This window comes from Trichosurus vulpecula, chromosome 1 (assembly GCF_011100635.1).
Source record: "Trichosurus vulpecula isolate mTriVul1 chromosome 1, mTriVul1.pri, whole genome shotgun sequence".
NCBI classification, from domain to species: domain Eukaryota; kingdom Metazoa; phylum Chordata; class Mammalia; order Diprotodontia; family Phalangeridae; genus Trichosurus; species Trichosurus vulpecula.
In genome coordinates this window covers 101,622,412-101,641,951 of record NC_050573.1, presented here as the reverse complement: position 1 = coordinate 101,641,951, position 19,540 = coordinate 101,622,412, and the positions used below count along the sequence as shown (strand labels likewise).

At 40.8% G+C, this 19,540-nt stretch overlaps 1 pseudogene; it reads right to left on the bottom strand.

The window, feature by feature from the left end:
* Positions 1–1,614: 1,614 nt before the first annotated feature.
* On the bottom strand, positions 1,615–2,145 carry LOC118834265 (annotated as a pseudogene).
* Between the last annotated feature and the right edge of the window lie 17,395 nt (positions 2,146–19,540).

The following is a 19,540-nucleotide window of genomic DNA, read 5'->3' as shown; positions in this document are numbered from 1 at the left end:
AAGGAATAGGAAAAAAGTGGGAAGCTAGCCTGAGTGGAAGATGCACAGTGGAAGTCAGCAATTTTCATTTGAAATGACAGGATTTAATAATCAGAGTAAGCGTCTGGGACCTGGGGACAGTGCTGCAGCTGCCACTGCCAGGAGCTGAGCATTCAATTCAATTTAATTCACATTTATTATTGTATGTGGTTTCTACTATAGACCTCTGTTGAAGCCCTACTCTGATGCCTTATCATGGCATGGATTTAACCAGGGCAGGGTCAGCAGAGCTGTTCCCAAGGGCATCAGTAGATTTGAGGGTGGGGGTCATTTGTATTCCAAGGTAGACTTCCATTAAGGGGAAGGTCAGAGAAGGGAGAGAGACTCCATGTCTCCAGTTTGTCTCAGGAAAAAGGTCAGTGGAGAGACACTGCACCGTCAGGGGAGGTATACCCTTAACCAAAGGGCCAACATAGCTCCCAAGAGGGGCTGCTGTAGTTTGGACCGCTTTATGCCCATGGAGAGGGCATGTCCTTCTTTTCTTTCCTCAGAAACTAGACTTCACTCTTGGAAACTGAAGGTAATAAATGCAGGGTAACTCATGATTCACCCCAGTAGAAGGTAAACTTCTTAAGGGAAGGAACTATTTCAAGTTCTGCCTTTGCAGTCTTAGCACATTTAAAACAACTTTTGGCATGTAGTTTAGTAAATGCATGTTGAATTCAATTGCGTTGCACTGAATTCTGCTAATAGAAAGAGGATGCTTCAGGGACTTCCCAGGGTTTTTCCCCTGGGGAAACAGACAACAACAGCTACTGTTTTAGCAAACCAGACACCACTGATCACTTTTTGCCCATAGAGAGGAAGGGGACACTTGAGGGCCTCAGGCCTTCTAGGGACAGAGGTTGGCCAAAGATGGGGCAGGGAAGGAGCTTCTCCAAACCAAATTCAGTCTGAAGGAGGGGAAGAGCACAGCCCCTGGGCATTCCTGAAAGAGTGATCCATTATTGACCTACAAACTGAATTTGCCCCACGCACTACAATTTCTAGTTATGTTTCTGTGTAAGAGTGACCCAGAATTCTTAAAGGCAGTGAGAGGAGAATGTAAGCTCTGGATGATTTTGCCAAGCTGAAAAGGCTTTAAGATGGGATCTGTCTTAGGAGCGTCAATGAGTTCAGAGGTTCACCGCAAGGTAGGCATGTAGTAGGATGTGTTGTTTTAGTTTATTTGTTTTTTGTTTCTGAGGCCATGGAAGCTCTTAAAGACCTACTACATCCTAGATGAGATGGGATCTGTATCAGTGAAGGGAGTACCCCCACTGATGTCACAGGCTGCAAATATGAAGGAGGCTAGGTGTGAGGTCCATCTGTATCCTGAGTCAAACCTCCCTCTGATCTGTATGATGGTTGACAAATAGTGCAATCATGGGATCATGGGCTCCCAAATTTAGAAGGGACCTCTGAGGCCAGAGTCAGCTCCAGACATCCCAAACAAGCATTCAGGTCAAGAACCTACGAGAAAGAAGAAGCCACTCCCTTTCCATTGGCAGACAGCTTCAACAGTTAGGAAATCCTTCCTTAAATTCAGCCCAAATATACTTTTCCGTAGTTTTTTTTGTTGTTGTTGTGAAATGTTAAATTTATTGCAAATAGTCTCCTTTGTAGCTTTTAACTTGCTGGGCATTCAACAGCACCACTATTGATGTCATCAATGACATCATGAGGGTGTTTGCCATCAATGTTGCAGCCCACAGACTGGGCTGTTCCAAGTATCCCTTTAATGGTTCCAGAGAGATCTCTTGCCAAAGATCAGTGCCTCATCTGTTGGGCAATGTTGACAATCTCGTCGAAACTGATGTTTCCATTGTGTTTAATATTTTTCTGCTTCTTTCTGTCCCGAGGAGGTTCCTTTAGGGCTTTGATGATCAAGACTGAGGCAGAAGGCACAACCTCAATCTGGGCCTGTCTGTTCTGAATGGTAAGTTTCACTGTGATTCTTAGCCCTTTCCAGTCACCAGTTACTTTGGCAATGTCATCACCAACCTTTTTGGGAGACAAACCCAAGGGACCAATTTTGGGGGCCAGAGCTGATGTGGCACCAACTTCACCACCTGTGCACCTTAAAAACACGACTTTAATTTCATTAGGGTCAAACTTGGGTGGCATGGTGACGACAAAGGTGGTGGCTTGCCTGGACGCTGTGGGGTGGCTGCTGGTGTCAGATGAACCCGGATTCGGGACGACTGAAAGAAGTTGCACCTTCACCACCACGAGCTGGGAGCCAAAAAACTGCTTCTGTAGCTTTTAAGTCTTGGTTTTGCACTTTGGGTTAGTGGCATAGTGGATAGAGCACCTGGCTTGGAGTCAGGAAGACTCATCTTCCTGACTTCAAATCTGTCCTTAGACAGTTACTAGTGGTATGACCCTGAGCAAGTCACTTAACCTTGTTCGCCTCAGTTCCTCATCTGTAAAATGAGCTGGAGAAGGAGGCAAACCATTCCAGTATCTTTACCAAGAAAACCCTAAATGGGATCATGTAGAAATTGGTCACAACAGAACAACAGCAACAACTTTGCACTCTGGCTCAACATGAAATAAATCTAATTTTTAGATTTAATTAATAGTCTGATGAATAAAAAATCAATAATCTAATACATTAATATTTGACAGGACAACCTTTCAGATATTTTAAGACATATTATGCACTCTCCCCCCTCCTTTTCTCTCTCTAGAATATCATATCCAAAGATTATTTTGCTATTTGTGTTTTTTCTTTTTTTAAATTTTTCTCGCAAATGATCCTTTCACAAGGATCTCATCTCCTTCCTCTGAACTCAATCCAGCCTGTTAAAGCATTTCCTAAAATGTCCAGAATGAATTCCATGTTCCAGATGATGTCTGACAAGGGCACAGGATAGTGAGGCTACTACCACACCCCCTTCTTCTGCCACCACAAAGTGAAATTTAGTCTGTCCATGCTGAATTCTATCTTTTCCTCTTCTGTGGCTCCCCATGCCATGCTCATTGTGGGTATCTGGTGTACTTATTTTACCCTCTGCCTCTAACCCTAGTCTTGTCTCCATAAAGGTTCTGGTTTCTGTCCCTGCCTTATACTCTCCAAACAGCTCCAAGCTTTTCTCCTCCTCCCCTGCCTATACTTTTCCATCCCATCTCCAATTCTATCCAGGTCCTTTTCCTTCCTGTATATTTTGAAAGTGGGAAGAATTTTAGGTAGTTATGGATATATTACATGAAATCTTGTAATGTTTCCTTAGTTTATGGGAGGAAGATAGGGTGTGTGTGTGTGTGTGTGTGTGTGTGTCTTTGGTTGGAGGAAGAAGAATGATACTAATTTGACAGTGCCATGTTAGAGCTATGCTCAGTGTGGAGACATCATAGCCTGGAAAATTATACCCAAACTTGGTGGCTGGAAGCCAGGCTTGGCAAAAGGATACTTGTGGCTTTCGAGTATCTGGGGGAGCCTACTCAGATACACAATCTCAGGGTAAAAATGGCAAAATCCATATAGAATTGAAATAAATAAATGATTTGTTATTTATTTGTGGTCATTGAATCATAGATACAGACCTGGAGGGGATCTTAGTGGTTATCTAATCTAACCCTTTCATTTTGTAAGTGGGGAAACTGAGGCCCAGAGTGATTAAGTGACTTGCCCAAACTTATGAAAATTTCTATAGGATCATAGGAATGCAGCTGGAAGGGCTCTTTAAAGACATCAAGTCCAGCTTTCTCATTTTAAAGAGGCAAAACCTAAGGCTTATTGAGGATGTGACCTGTTCACAGGGTCACAAAATTAGTAAACAGCGGATCTGGGATATTAGCCAAGGGTACCTGACTCTGAATTGAATGTTCATTCCACTACAGTGTCTTCCTTTTTTGTTATGGAATTCATAGTGCAAAAAGATGGAAACATGGAAGGATATCTTAGGACATTTGCTGTTTGTTCTTTAAAGGAATGGCTAATCAGCAGATCAGGACAGCGAGGTGGTACTGGGCTTGGAGTCAGGAAGGCACATCTTTACGAGTTCAAATCTAACTTCAGAAGCTTACTAGTAGTGTGATCCTGGGCAACTCACTTAACCCTGTTTGCTTTAGTTTTCTCATCTGTAAAATGATCTGGAGAAGGAAATGGCAAACCACTCCAGTATTCTTGCCAAGAAAACCCCAAGTGAGGTAACGTAGAGTCAGAGACAACTGAAAGGACAACACTTATCAGACCAACAAGCCACTCAGGGTAACATTCCTAAAATTTTAATTTCACAGGAGTCTCCTGGGGACACAACACCCCAAGTTGAAGAGATAACATTAAAATGGTATAATTTTAGATATTGTGGCTGGTTGAGGTAAAGTTGTATATGGAGAAAATGACCTTCATGGGGCTCCTTAAATTAACCTATACTCTGATTCTGCTCATGGTGGGTACTACAGGGAATGTTCCTTTCATGTGAGTAGAAGCGTGTTTGGGGGTTGGGTTATTTACTCCTTCCCAGTCTTGTGATGTGGAAGTTTATAATACAGTTTGACTCCTCCCTAGTTTGAAGAGTAGTGAGAAAAGTGGATCATTACATTAATGAATCATTGGACATTTACTAAACACCCTACTATGTGCAAGGCATTGCGCTAAGCAAAGTACAAAAAAGAGGCAAAAAATAGTAGTTGCCCTTATGTTGTTGTTGTTCACCTTTTGTTTCTGAAGAGGACCAATGATATCACAGGGTGATGTCTTGACTTGCTTGTGAATTAGATTTCAGTGAGACAGAGTTGCACAAAGTCTTCAGCTTTGCTCTTTCCTCCAGAGTCATCAAAGTCCAGTGCCAAGATAAAAGTCAAGACAACTGGCAATGGTTCAGGATGCAGTGGATGACCTTGGCATCTTTGATGCCCAACCAAGTTCTAAGTACTCCACAGTGCTTGCTTTAGTTGCTTTTGTGGCTATGAAAAAAAAAAATTGTTCTCATCCCCGCATTCCACCAGGGGAAGTCTTCACAAGTCTTCACTTGCCCTCAAACATCTTACAATCTTATGACCATCCTGTAGTAGCAGGAATCAGAATCATGGTGCAGAAAAAACAAAACTGAGAACCAGGATCAAAAACCAAGATGAAGAAAAGCATGAAGAGGCTAGTCAGGGTGGATATGATAAGATTTGAAGTGCTCTCATGGTGCTGAGAGATTAGACTTGTCTTTTTTGAATCTACAGCAAGACAGATTTAGGCTTGATGTCAAGGGAAATTTCCTAACAATTAGAGCTATCCCAGCATGGAATGATTGCGCAGGGTAGGTTTTCTATCAAAAGCCAAAAGATGAGTGTTAACAGATGTTTTGGAGGGGACTTCTGTACAGGGAAAGATTGGACTTAGCCTCCTCCAACCCTGAGACTTTGAGAAGATTGTGTAATAGACAGATGAGTGCTTTTGTTGAAAGGATCAGAGGTGAGACATGGGATTTGAAATAGGCACAAGGTTACCAAAGTCTAGTTTGATTTTGGGCAAGGAATGAGGTGTGCAACTAGATAGATCATTATTGAAATTGGTGGAATGCAGGTTTTCTGTTTGACTTAATTTCTGCTCCATGTGTGGCTGGTCTTGGTCTTCTCTGAGGACATAACCTGGGGAGCTCCTGACACAGGACCCTCATTATTCTCCATAATCATGGCCAAGTCTATGCATCTTCCAAATGAAGTCCTGCTTTTTATTTATGGCGAAACAGTGGTGGAGTTTCACCATAAATAAAAAGCAGGACTTCATTTGGAAGATGCATAGAGAGTTGGACCTGAAGCCAGGAAGACTTGAGTTCAAATTCAGCCTTAGACACTTACTGGCTATATTACCCCTGGCAATTCACTGAACCTTTGTTTCTTCAACCTTTAAATCTCAGTTCCCTCACCTGTAAAATGGGGGAAATCATAATACACACCAGAGTTGTTGGGAAGATAAAATAAGATATTCAGAAAGTGCTTTTGCCAACCTTAAAGTACTATGTAAATGGTGGCTATCATTATTAGCCTCTTCCTCATCATAGTCGTCATCATCATCATCCTTTCCTTAAACATGGTGCCCTCATTTCTTATCTTGACTGCATTGACTCTAATAATAGCCTGAACCCTAATAACTACAACCCAAGGTTTTTGTGAGAATCAAGTGAGATAATACTTGCAAAGTGCCTAGCACAGTGCCTGGCACATGGTAAATACTATATAAATGTCAGTAGTCATTATCGTTTGTTGTTATTGTTATGCTCACTTGGGATTAGTTCCCTCTGGGTCCCCTAGTTTTTATCTCTACTTACTGAAACATTTCTTTTGTTCCTGCTCAGGAATTAGTGATTCCATATCTTTTCCTGTTCAGTTTAGCTTAGGGAATCCCTTATGCCTGGAATCTCTTGTAGAACTTTTTTTAAAAACAGTACCACTCCTTCACTGACACTTAGCAAGATCTAATTTGTATTATAGTAAGAAACTCTCAAAGTAGAAGGCAGAAGAATCAAAACATTTATTTAGGCTCCACAGTAACCAACCCATGAACCAGAAGCCCCATTTTGATATGTTGGTCATAATCTTCCAGGCCCAATAAGTACGCCTTGAAAGAGTAACCAGGAGGCTACAGAGAAACATGATTGCGTAAAGCAAAATCATGTTTCCCCCTTGATGGTAATAAGATTACCCACTGGACTGAAGTCTTTGTTCAGCTTCCTCCCGTAGATCAGCTCTGCTGCTGGCAGCTCCTGCCTCAGCTGTGTCTGTTTCTGAAACTGAAGCTGCAACTGTAACTGACGATGTAACTGTCGTAACTGCCTCTGTAACGGTCGTTGTAACTGTCGCTGGCTCCAACCGGAAAAGGAAGAGAGAGGAGAGTCTTCAAGCTGTCCTCTCCCCTTTTATAGGGTTTCTGACATCATCAAGCTCCGCCCTAATGACCAGGGCCGATTGGTTCCTGAGTTGGCCCCTCCCCCTGTGTACTTCCTCTTAATAGAACCACCTATTTAGAGTTAGAAGGGATCTTAGAGATTACATAATCCACCTCCCTAAATTTATAGATAAGGAAACAGTGGGTCAGGGAGATGAGATAATTTGCCCAAAATTAAACAAGCAGTAAGGGCAGAATTCAAAGCCATGTCTTTTGACTCTAAACCAAATCTGCTTTTCATAGTACCTCGCTTTCAGGGCTCTAAAATCTTTTTATTTGAAATAGTTTTAGATTTTCCTGGGAATCTAGAACAATGGTTTCTGTGTTAAATTGATATGACTCCATAGAGGCAGCCTTCTTCATCACAGACATCTTCATTTTGGGGATTGCCTTCTGTGACAGCTGGAAATGTTTCCCTCACCCAGGACTGAGAGCAGAAACACAAACAAAAGTCAGGTGACTACTCGCTGAAGCGCCATCTGTTTTATCAGCCTCCCCCCTTCCTCTTCAGTGCCAAGGGCATCACAAGAGCCACATGGGCAGTCACTGAGTGTGCACTTGGACCTCAAGGTATCAGGGACTTAGCAACAGATGGCCCCCATTAATGGACATCCTCCTGTGCACCTTAAGCCTCAAGTAAGGGCCTGGCCCAGATTTCAGTGTATTTATTTACATGGAGAAATTGCATTTTTGACGTAATTAGCCACCCAAATGTGCTCAGATATATTCTGGAAGCATGAATTAGTCGGTCTTTCCGTTCAAGGGAGGGGCCATACTGCTGCTCACCGCAATGAGCTATTGAGCTACAGGCAATAACAAGAAAACTTCTAGAGATCTGCGAATTTTATATGAGGAGATTTCTAGGGATATTAGATCTTTTTCGAACCTTGTTACTTGGAGGAAAAGAGGCTTTAGAACAGGGGTTATTAGCCTTTTTCTGTGTCCTGGACTCCATAGAAGACTGGTAAAGCCTGTGGACCTCTTCTCAGATTGTTTTTTTTTTAAACACATGAAAGTAAATGATAGAAGTACCAAGGAAACCAATTATATTGAAATATACTTATCAAAATATTAACAAAAAATAAGCATATGCACTCCATGTTAAGAATGCCTGCATAAGTTTAAAGGCTTGGGTTATACATGACAGAGGCTAACATTAATTTGTTTAGAGGGAGAAAACATGGGGGGACAAAGGGAAGGAGGTACCCCTATCAGAGTCATAAATCAGCATGGATGCATGATAATTTCATAGGGAAGTGGTCCTGGGATGGACTATTTTGGTCCATGGACCCCAGAGTGAAAACTCCCTAGCTGGTCCATCCCCCTCATGTTCTAAATGAGAAAACTGATACCAAGAAAAGTGAAGTAACATTTCCAAGTTAGTTGCACAGCCAGAACTTAAACCCTCATCTGCATTGTCATTTGACCTCAAGCCTAATGACCTTTCTATTATATATATATATATATATAATATACATACATACATATATGTATATATATATATATATATTTACTGTACTTTGTGCCACTTGTTTTTTGACCACAATATGAGATGCCACATTTATCTATTACAGTAGACTCATTAGACTTCTTCCCATTGTTCCTGGTTATTGAAATCCTTATGGATTATGATTTTATCATCCAACTAGTTAGCGATCCTCTATAACTTTTTCTCCTAAAAATCTGATAAACAGTCTAGTGAATGTAAAAGTATTGAACAGAACAGGAGAATGGATTGAGGCCTGGAACACTCCAACAATAATAACCCACATTTTTATAGTACTTTGTACTTTTCAAAGCAATTTGCATATATTATCTTATTTTGATCTCATTGAACTGTGAGGCCACTGCTACAGAGATTTTCTCCATTTAGCAGTGTAGAAAACAGACTCAGGGTCACACTGCAATAGGTAACAGGTAATAGGTAACATGAACTAACTTTGTGACCTTGGGCACAAGGTCTTCAGTGAAATGGACTTCAGCTTTCTCCTTTGTATTGATGCTGTGCACATACTAGGTATTTAAATATCTGTTGATTTGGACTTGATCTCCAAGGGCCATTGAAGTCCTATTGCTGTTGTTCAGTCCTTTTCAGTTGTGTTTGACTCTTTGTGACCCCATTTGGGGTTTTCTTGTCAAAGATACAAGAGGGGTTTGCTATTTCCTTTTCCAGCTTATTTTGCAAATGAGGAAACTGAAGCAAAGTTAAGTGACTTGCCCAGGGTCCCACAGCTCGGATGTGTCTGAGGTCAAAGACTCAGGTCTTCCTGTGCTCTATCCACTGTACCACCTAGCTGCCCTGTCCTAATTTTACTGAATTCTGAGTGCGAGTCATTAAGCCAGTCTCTGAAGATCATTATATCCGATATATCTGAGTTGGGCAGAACAGCTACCCATCATGCTGCAGTTAAAAATGGTGATGGTGGCTTACATTTTTAGTGCTTGAAGTCAAGGGCTGTAACACATACAGTGCTTCTCTATACAGCCCATGGTAGCTAGGATAGAGCTGGGCACATGGGAGGCACTCAGTAATTCCTTGTTAATTAGTTGACCAATTGATGTTGCAGACTGTCAGGGAAACCTGATGATCCAGGAGGGCAGACAGTGACATTGGGACCTTAGTAAAGGCCTCAGTTTCCAGAAACTCCCGGAACTTGGATACCACTGATATACGGACTTGCCTCTGTCCCTATGCAAATAGAGGTGAAGTAATGTCTACACATAGGGCTTCAACACCCTGCTCTGCTGCCTGCTGAGAATTTTACATTACAGATGTACTAAGTTTCTAGAAAACTTTCATATGTAAAGGAAATTGTGCATAGCACCATATTATAGTGGGAAGAAGAGAGTGAGATTTGGAGGCAGAAATCCTGGGTTCAAATACATCTCCATCATTTACTAATAGTGTGATAGATGGCAAATTACCTAACATGTCTGATTCCTCATCGGCAAAATGGGAAAAAATAAAACCAACTGCCTACTTCACAACATTATTGGAGGATTGCATTGTAAACACTAAAAACTGTCAAAATGGAAACTTGTTATTAATTTGATACTGCTGTGATTTCACTTTTATGAATACCGTCCATACTAAAAATATCTGACATTATAGAACCTTGAGGTCTGCAAAAATACTTTACATACATCATCTAGTTTTAATTCTGACAAAACAAACAAAAACAATCATATGAGGCAAAAGCCATAGGTATTTTTATCCCAGATAAGGAAGCCGCGACTCAGAAAAGGTAAGAGATTTGCCCATACAGCTTGGAGGTGTTAAAGGCTAGATATGAACCCCAATCTCTCCTGCTCTCAGTCTTGTGCTCTTTCTATTATGTTATGAATTGATGGAAATGGCAAATTAACTACCCACCCCATCTACCCACCATTAAACTCTCACATATATATAGGCGGTTTCATAATTTCCTGAGTTCTTAAAATTCATCAAGAGGTGGTCATTCCTCTAGTGAAGAATGTCTTCCAATTTAGGCTGGTCCTTGGCCAGCAGGTATATAGTCTATTGTCAAGAGAATTCAAACTCAAAGCTTTTCCAGCTTGACTTAGTGTCTTGCTGGCATAGTCTTCAGGAGCTCATACCTTATTGAGGTGTGGATGAGGACTTCACTGGAAGTATATTAATTATTATTATTAGTGACAGTAATAAGAATGATGATGATAGCAACCATAATAAGAGCTAGCATTTCTATAGCACTTAAGCTTTGTAAAGTGCCTTATAAATATTATCTCATTTTATCCCTACAACAACCATAGGAGGTAGGCCCTATAATTATCCCCATTTTACAAAGAAACTGAGACAGATAGAGATTAAGTGACTTGCTCAGGGTCACACTGCCAGTAAACATTTGAGGCTGTATTTGAACTTGAGTCTTTCTGACTCTTCTAGATCCAGTACTCTATCCACTGTATCACCTCTAAATCATGGCTTAACATATGTGGGAATTATGTGTATAGATACCTTGTTAAATTAAAAATTTCTGCTAATCCTGGCAGTCACTATAAGGTTCTGACTCCCACGTGTTCATAGTCTCTGGGGAATTGCTTTTGAACATGGTTCTCAGGGTCAGAAAACCAGAAGTTCTGGTGTAGTTCAAAGTATTTTGTAATGGGCACACTTCCTTCATTACTGATATATGTGAATAAGAGAAAATTCTGTACGTACAGAATTGAAAAACAAGATTTGGTTTCCTAAAGAAAAGAACAATGCAATATAAGTGTGAGGAACTAATGATATTTCTCCTCCTCCTTCTCGTCCTCTTCCTCCTCCTTCTCCTCATCTTCTTCTTACTCCTACTACTGTTACTACCACCACTACCACTCCAACAACTATTACCATCACAACTACTGCCACTACTACTACAGCTACTACTACTTCTACTGCTACTGCCTGTTATTACTACCACTGCCGCCACCACCAACTTTGGGCACTAATACTGCTGTGCTACTGAAATGCTAAGAACATGTGAAATACCTGATCCCTAGCCAATCTGGACTAGTAACTATTCCCAGAAATTTGGTATTCCATCACTTGCTATAATAATAGCTAGCATTTCTATAGAGCTTTAAGCCTTATCAAACACTTTATAAATGTCTCATTTTATTCCCACAAAAATCCTGGGAGGTGGGTCCTATAATTATTCTTGTTTCAGAAATGAGAAAACTAGGCCACAGGTTGTTCCTGCCATTCCGATGTGCATTTGAACAGGCCATGATGCATGTCTCAAATACATTCTTTTAGAATCTCTACTTTTCAGAATCCTTGTCTTTCTTTAAGGTTCATATAAGGTGCTTCCTTCTCTGTGAATCCTTCCTTGAGAGAGAGAAAAAGAGAGAGAGACAGAGAGAGAGAGAGAGAGACAGAGAGAGAGAGAGACAGAGAGACAGAGACACAGAGAAACTGAGACAGACACAGAGAGACAGAGACACAGAAAGAGATAGACACACACACACATAAAGATAGAGACACAGAGATATAAAGAGAGAGAGACAAAGACACACATACACAGATAGGGATAGAGATAGAGAGAGAAAAGACAGAGATATGCAGCCCTTTCTTCACTCCAACAATGTTCAGACATGCTACCCTTGTTGCAGCTGCCCTCAAACCCAGACCGTTAGAAGCCAATCCTGGGATGCACTGGGACAGAGGGAGCTCTGTACCTCGTTGTACCACACATTCTCATCTTCATCGTGGCCGTGTTTTAACAATTGTAATCATATCCCTACTCCCCTTGTCTCAAGAAAGAGTGTGTTGATGGACTACTCTATTTCTCTACTCACCATCTTCGTGACTTCCTAGCCTACAACTCCTTTCCCTGTCTACTACTCCCATAAATTGTCTCCACTGTTAAAAGGTAAACTCTTTGAGGGCATGGATTATCATCTTTGTATTCCCATTGCTTAGCACAATATTCAAGATATAGTAAGCATTTAATAAATATGTTTTGGTTCTTTCATTGATTGATTGAATGATTCATACATTGCCTAGGTTCTGGGGTACTATGGTGTTTGGGGCTGTAATCATGAAAACCACTGCAAGTTACCAGAAGTGGGGGACCTCGTTCCTGGATGGGGCTGGGATCAAATCTGCCATGGATCACTTTTATGGTGCTGTCTGAAGTTTTAAGGTGCTGTCTCCCGATTTAGGGAGGTACATGGTAGCATCCCAATCCTAGTTACTGCATGGGGAAGAGAGCAGAATCCTGGTGCCAATAAGGGCAGAGCAGCGACTAGGGACATGGATCATGTGTCTGAAATGCCAGAAGTGGAAGTTATGTTAAAACCAAAATCAGAACAAAGGCAGAAAAGGCCAGCGAGAGGTAAGGTCAAGGCAGTTGCAGGAGGTTCATAGTTAGGTAAACAACAGTGTGGTGCATGTTAAGGCATCGTCCTAATTTGCTATGCTTGGTGGTTCTGTGGCCATGTGTTTGTTTTTAAGTTGATCATGGGTAGCCAACCCTTCCCTCCCGTTTCCTCTGAATTCTTTCCAGCTGAACCGGTCTTTGGAATCTTGCCCTAATTGTTCTCAAGGACAATGGTAATTCTAAATAGCAGTGGGGCTTAGAGAGGTCATACAACTAAGAAGAGAGAAGGTCACAGACAGGGGGCACGAGGGCACATAGAGCCCTCCACAGAGGAGTTTGTTTACCTATTGGAAGTCCTACTCTTAAAGTCCAACCCCAATGTCATTTCCTCCAGAAAGTCTTCCTTGATCCCCCTGGATAGTCACAGCTTTCCCCTTCAGACTTTACTTAATTTATTGATTTTTTTTGTTACTCTTCTAATATACTCATCCTGTAATATTGTATATTATAAGTCCTCGTACTGGTATTATCACCCAACTAGTCTCTAATTTCTAGGACGACAGGGGCTATGTCTCATCTAAACTTAATGTCTCTCTTACATTTATCCCAGTTCTTTGTACTAAGTAGGTGCTTAATAAATGCTCAATACATGCTTGTTTTAATTTGTTGTTGTATCATGTAGAGGCAAGGGACAAGAACTGAAGATTATAAAATTGGGAAGCTAGAGGGAGTGGTTAGTAAGGGACTAGAGTTATTGCTCCAGGGAGATAGAAACAAGTAAGGGAGAATATTTCAGATATGAATATTGCATAAGATCTTATAAGGAAAGAACATAGAATGGTTGAATTGGGAAGGACCTGTGTTAGAACAAAGACTGTCAGAGCTAGAAGGGACCTTAGAACAATGAATGACACACCCAGAAGGCATCACACAGGTCAGCTGTAGCAATGACATTGTTTTACAGATGAACCAATAGAAATGTTTGTCTTTAGAATCTTCCTAAGACAATTCAAATGGAAGTGATTCAGTTTCTTGGCACGGCACTTGCAGACTGTCCAGGTTTCACAGGCATACAACAATGAGGTCAGCACCACAGCTCTGTAGACCTTCAGTTTGGTAATCAGTCTCTTCTCCCGTACTTTCCTTCAGAGCCTCCCAAATACTGAGCTAGCTCTGCCCGTGCGTGCATCAACCTCATTATCAATTTGTACATCCCTGTATACTTTCTCACTTTCTAGTCACCTCCTAATTCTTTGTGATCTAGATTCTAACTCCACCACTGAACTAAAACAGCTCTCTCTAAAGTTTTCACGGATGTCTTAGCCATTAAAGCAAATGTCTGTTTCTCAGTTCTAATCTTTCTAGACCTCTGTGAAACTTTTGTCATGATCAGTCTCCTCTACCCTTAGACACTATTTTTCTCTCAGCTTCTCCAATGCTGTTCTCTCAAGGTTCATCTAACTTTTTGGCCAATCTCTCTCAGTATCATCTACTACATTATTAAATTCCTTCACATACAATTTAGGGATTGCCTAAAGTTTTGTCTTGGGGCTTCTTCCTCCTAAACTAACTCTCTCTCTATCTGTCTCTATCTCTCTCTCTTTCTTTCTCTTTCTCTCTCTCTCTTTCTCTCTCTCTCTCTGTCTCTCTCTGTCTCTCTCTGTTTCTCTCTCTCTCTCTCTCTTTCTCCTCCTGTCTTTCTGTCTGTCTCCCTTCATCTCTCCCTCTCTCTCTCTCCCTCCTGCTTTCTCTTTCCCTTTCTGTCTGTCTGTCTCTCCCTTTCTCTCTCTCTCTCTCATCTCATCATGTTCCATGGTTTAAACGATCATTTCTATTCAGATTATTCCCAGATTTAAATATCCAGACCTAGTTTCTCTTCTGAACTCCATACCTATATTGTCAATTGTTTGGTAGCTATTTCTGCCTGGACCTCACATAAGCTTTTCAAACTCAACATGACCAAAATTGAATTTATATTTTCTTCAAGACCCATACTTGCTTCAAACTTCGCCACTGTTGATGGTACCACAAACCTTTCAGCTGCCCAAGTTTGCAGTCTTAGAATGATACTTGAAATTTCTTCCTCCTTCAACCTCATAAGCAGTCAATCTCGTTGATCCTACCCACACAACATCTCTTGTATCCATCATTTTATTCTACAGGCAAGCTGTAGGGGGCCATTGAGGATTTTTGAGTAGAGGAGCGACAAGCTCTGTTCTGTTTTAGGAATAGTGAGGTGATTGCTGAATGGAGGATAAATTGGAAAAGAGATACTAGAAGACAGGACGTTAATAGATTACTATTGCTGTGGTCCAGGTGATAAATGATGAAGATGTGAACTGAGGTCAAGTTCATTCACACACCCCTCCCTATTGCCTATAGAAAGGAATTCAAGCAGATGGCCTGCTTCCTTTGTTTTTCCTGGCAGTGGTGTTAAGTGACTTTCCCAGGGACACACAGCTAATAAATGTCTGAGGGTGGGTTTGAACTCAGGTCCTCCAGACTCCAGGTGGGGTGCTCTATTCACTGCCCTACTTAGCAGCATTCGCTTACCATGGTAGTGTACTTTACAGGGATGTATGAATTGATAATGAGGTTGAAGCACGCATGGCCAGAGCTAGCTCAGTATTTGGGGGGCTCTGAAGGAAAGTATGGGAGAAGAGACTGACTACCAAACTGAAGGTCTACAGAGCTGTGGTGCTGACCTCATTGCTGTATGCCTGCGAAACCTGGACAGTCTACCAGAGCCATGCCAGGAAACTGAATCACTTCCATTTGAATTGTCTTAGGAAGATTCTGAAGATCACCTGGCAGGATAAGGTACCAGACTTTGAGACCTTTCTCAAACTAAACTGCCAAGCATTCAAACTCCACTTCAGAGAGGCCAACTCCAGATGGACTGACCACATTTTTTGAGTGCAAAATGTAAGCTTACCAAAAAGACTATTTTATGGAGAACTCACACAAGGCAAGGATTCACATGGTGGAGAAGCAATATAAGGACACTCTCAAGGTCTCTCTTAAGAACTTTGGAATTGATTGTGTGACATGGGAGACACTGGCACAGGACCACTCAGCATGGCATGTCCTCATCAGAGAAGGTGCTATGCTCTATGAGCAAAGCAGAATTGAAACAGCTCAAAGGAAATGCAGGATGCACAAATTTAGAGAATCTACCCTAAATGTTCACATGGACTATTAGAGCATTCTGAGTTTATATTGGTCTGATCAGCCACAGTTGGACACATTGAAACTTGCCTCTAGCGTAGTGATGTCATTTTGGTCTTCTTCGAGAATGAAGGACAACAACCAACCAGAAAAAAATGAAAAAATTCTCACACAGGCTTGGCAGGCCTTCCACTATATGGCTCTCACCTTCTTTTTCAGTCTTATTCAGATTATTTCTCTTTTATACACTCTCCAATCTATTCAAACTGACCAACTAGCTGTTCCCCAGACGTGATATTTTATTTTCCAATTCTGCACCTTTGTAGAAGTGGTCTCCTATTTCACTACCTCTTCACCTCCCTCTTATACAATCCCTAGCTACCTTCAAAACGCACTTGGGGACCAATAATAGGTCCCAGACCAAGCCCTACTAGGTTATTGTTTGGCCCTCATTAGCTGAAAATAAACTTAAATAGTAACTTTTTTCTGTTTTGGCTGAAACCCTGAGGGTCTTTCCTTTCAGACCTATTTTTTTAAAGAGACCATTCTTTGCCTCATTTCTTATTAAGCCTTAATCACTGAATAAGCTTTGCCTCAGCTTCCAACTGAGACCTGTTAAAGACCTTAGTGTGAAAAGGCTAAGGTTCCCCACTACATCCTGAGCCATCTCTAGTTTTTCTGATCTGTATCTGGCCACTGAATCAGATGGCTCTGGATGAGACTTTGCACAGCCCTCCCTCACTAAACTCCAATTCACTTGCATGTCAGGACATCACCTTCCTGATATCATGGTCCTCTTTGGGAAGGAAGGACAAACAGCAATCAAAGAGGGACCATTTCCTCTGCAGATCCTTTCTGGATTTTCCCAGTTATAAGTGTGCTCACTCCCTATTGGAATGACTTTTGATTAGTTTCATGCACTTTGCATTTGTTTGTGTACATGTTCCAATCTCCCAGAAGAGGAAGACAAGGACTGGTTTATTTTTGTTTTTTGTCCCCACTGTCCAACATAGTGCCTTGCATATGGTAGACCCTAAATAAATATTTGTTGAATTGAACTTATTTAGAAATAGAGAGGATGAGATAAACTGTAGCCCAAAGACTGTCTATTGCAGAGGTCTGGGAATTTTTGATTGTATATAAATAAGGTAAGCTGAGTTGTGACAGATATAGCAAAAAGATAGATACTGGATTAGTGTGGGATCCTTTCCTTCCGGTTAATATCTGACAAGTTTAAATGGCCTAGATAAGAACTGGTGGTATCCATTGCCGGAATAGGTGGCCACCCACAGGATATGATTTTAGGGACACCAAAATATTTATCCCCAAATATTTTTTACCTCTCCAGAAACTTGGTCCTTTAAATAGCCAGTAGGCTATTGTAGACATATTTGGTGTGTTGGAAAGAAACTGAATTTGGAGTTGAAAGATTTAGGTTCAAACAGTTTTTTTTTAATATCGCTTACTAGTATTTTTTTGTGGGGTACATCTAGGTGGCAGAATAGAAAGAGTGCCAAGCCTGGAGTCAGGAGGACTCCTCTTCTTGAGTTCCAATACAGCCTTAGACATTATCTGTGTTACCCAAGCCAAGTTACTTCACTCTGTTTGCCTTAGTTCCTCATCTACAAAGTGATCTAGAGAAGGAAATGGCAAACCACCGCAGTATCTTTGCCAAGAAAACACAAAAAAAAGTCATAAAGAGTCAGATGTGCATATGAAAAAGTGCTCTAAATCACTATTGATTAGAGAAATACAAATTAAATCAACTCTGAGATACCACATCACACCTATCAGATTGGCTAATGTGACAAAATAGGAAAATGATAAATGTTGGAGAGGGTATGGGAAAATTGGAACACTAATGAATTGTTGGTGGAGTTGTGAACTGATCCAACCATTCTGGAGAGTAATTTGGAACCATGCCGGAAAGGCTACAAAGTTGTGTATACTCTTTGATCCAGCAATACCACTACTAGGTCTATATCCCAGAGAGATCATAAAAATAGGAAAAGGACCCACATATACAAAAATATCTATAGCAGCTCTTTTTTGTGTGGAAATTGAGATGATGCCCATTGATTGGGGAATGGCTGAACAAGTTGTGGTATATGAATCTAATAGAATACTATCATTCCATAAGAAATGATGAGCAGGCAGATTTCAGAAAAACCTGGAAAGACTTACATGAACTGATGCTGAGTGAAGTGAACAGAACCAGAACATTGTACACAATAACAGCAACTTTGTGCAATGACCACCCTTGATAGACTTAGCTCTTCTCAGCAATGCAATGACCTAAGACAATTCCAAAAGACACATGATGGAAAATGCTAACCACATCCAGAGAAAGAATCATAGAGGCTGAATGCAGATCAAAGCATACTACTTTCTTTTGTTTTTTGTTTTGTCTTTTTTTTCTCTTGGTTTTTCCCTTTTGTCCTGATTCTTCTTTCACAACATGACTAATGTGGAAATAGGTTTAATATGATCGTATGTGTATAGCCTATATCAGATTGCATGCTGTATTGGGGACAGATGAGGGGAGGGAGGAGGGAAATCTTATAAAAGTAAATTTTGAAAACTAAAAATAAATTTTTTTTAAAAGCATCAGACATGACTGACAAACAACTAAACAAAAGTTTTGGGGACTGTGAGCAACTTACTTAACTTCTTTGAGCTTCAGTTTCCTCATTTGTAAAGTGGGGAAGATATAAATACCATTCCAGGGGTGGGGAACCTGTGGCCTCGAGGCCACATGTGGCCCTCTAGATCCTCAAGTGCAGCCCTTTGACTGAATCCAAACTTCACAGAAGAAATTCCCTTAATAAAAGGATTTGTTCTGAAAAACTTAGACTCAGTCAAAAGGACCTAGAAGGCCTCAAGGCCACAGGTTCCCTACCTTTGAAGACAAATGAGCACATAGGATTATCAGGATGATCAAATGCAATGATGGATGTGCATCATAGTGATAGGTTAATGTCAGGTATTATTATTATTATTTTCCTTTGGATTAAAGTGTTATTTTCTAAGAGGGCTCTGACGGCATATTTGTCACTTTTGTTTCTTTCATTACTTTTCTCTTTTTTTGCTGTTAGAGACAATATCATAAAATGTTGGACCAGAAGGATCATCTGCGTTAATTCCTTTATTTTACAGTTGAAGAAGATTGTCAAGAGGGTATTCTTTGCTTACACAGTAAGTAGCAAAACCCAAACTTGAATACAAGTGTAGCATGCATGCTCTCTCCCTTTCTCTCAGAGCCAGGCTTCTATATTGTCCTTTTGGGATTCCAGGAGGTAATCCAGAGGGGTTGGGGTGTGACTCTTCTCTACTGCCATTGGCTTGAGCCTCCATTGGTTCTATTGTACCCATTGTTGGGGCCAGTAAGTAGCATCCTAGTTACATTTGACTGTTTAATTTTGGTTAATTTTACAAAGAGATACTTACTTTAAAGATTTAGCAAATCTTTCCATTTGTACAAACTTACACACATTTTATTTCTCCACCCATGCCCTCCCCACATCCCCATACCTTTAGGGATATACTCACCTCTATTATTTTAATCTCTAAAGGAGTAGGCTCAAAACTTAATTCTGTTCCTACAAAGCATTTGTTCCATCAAGTTCATGTTCAAAAGTAACACGAC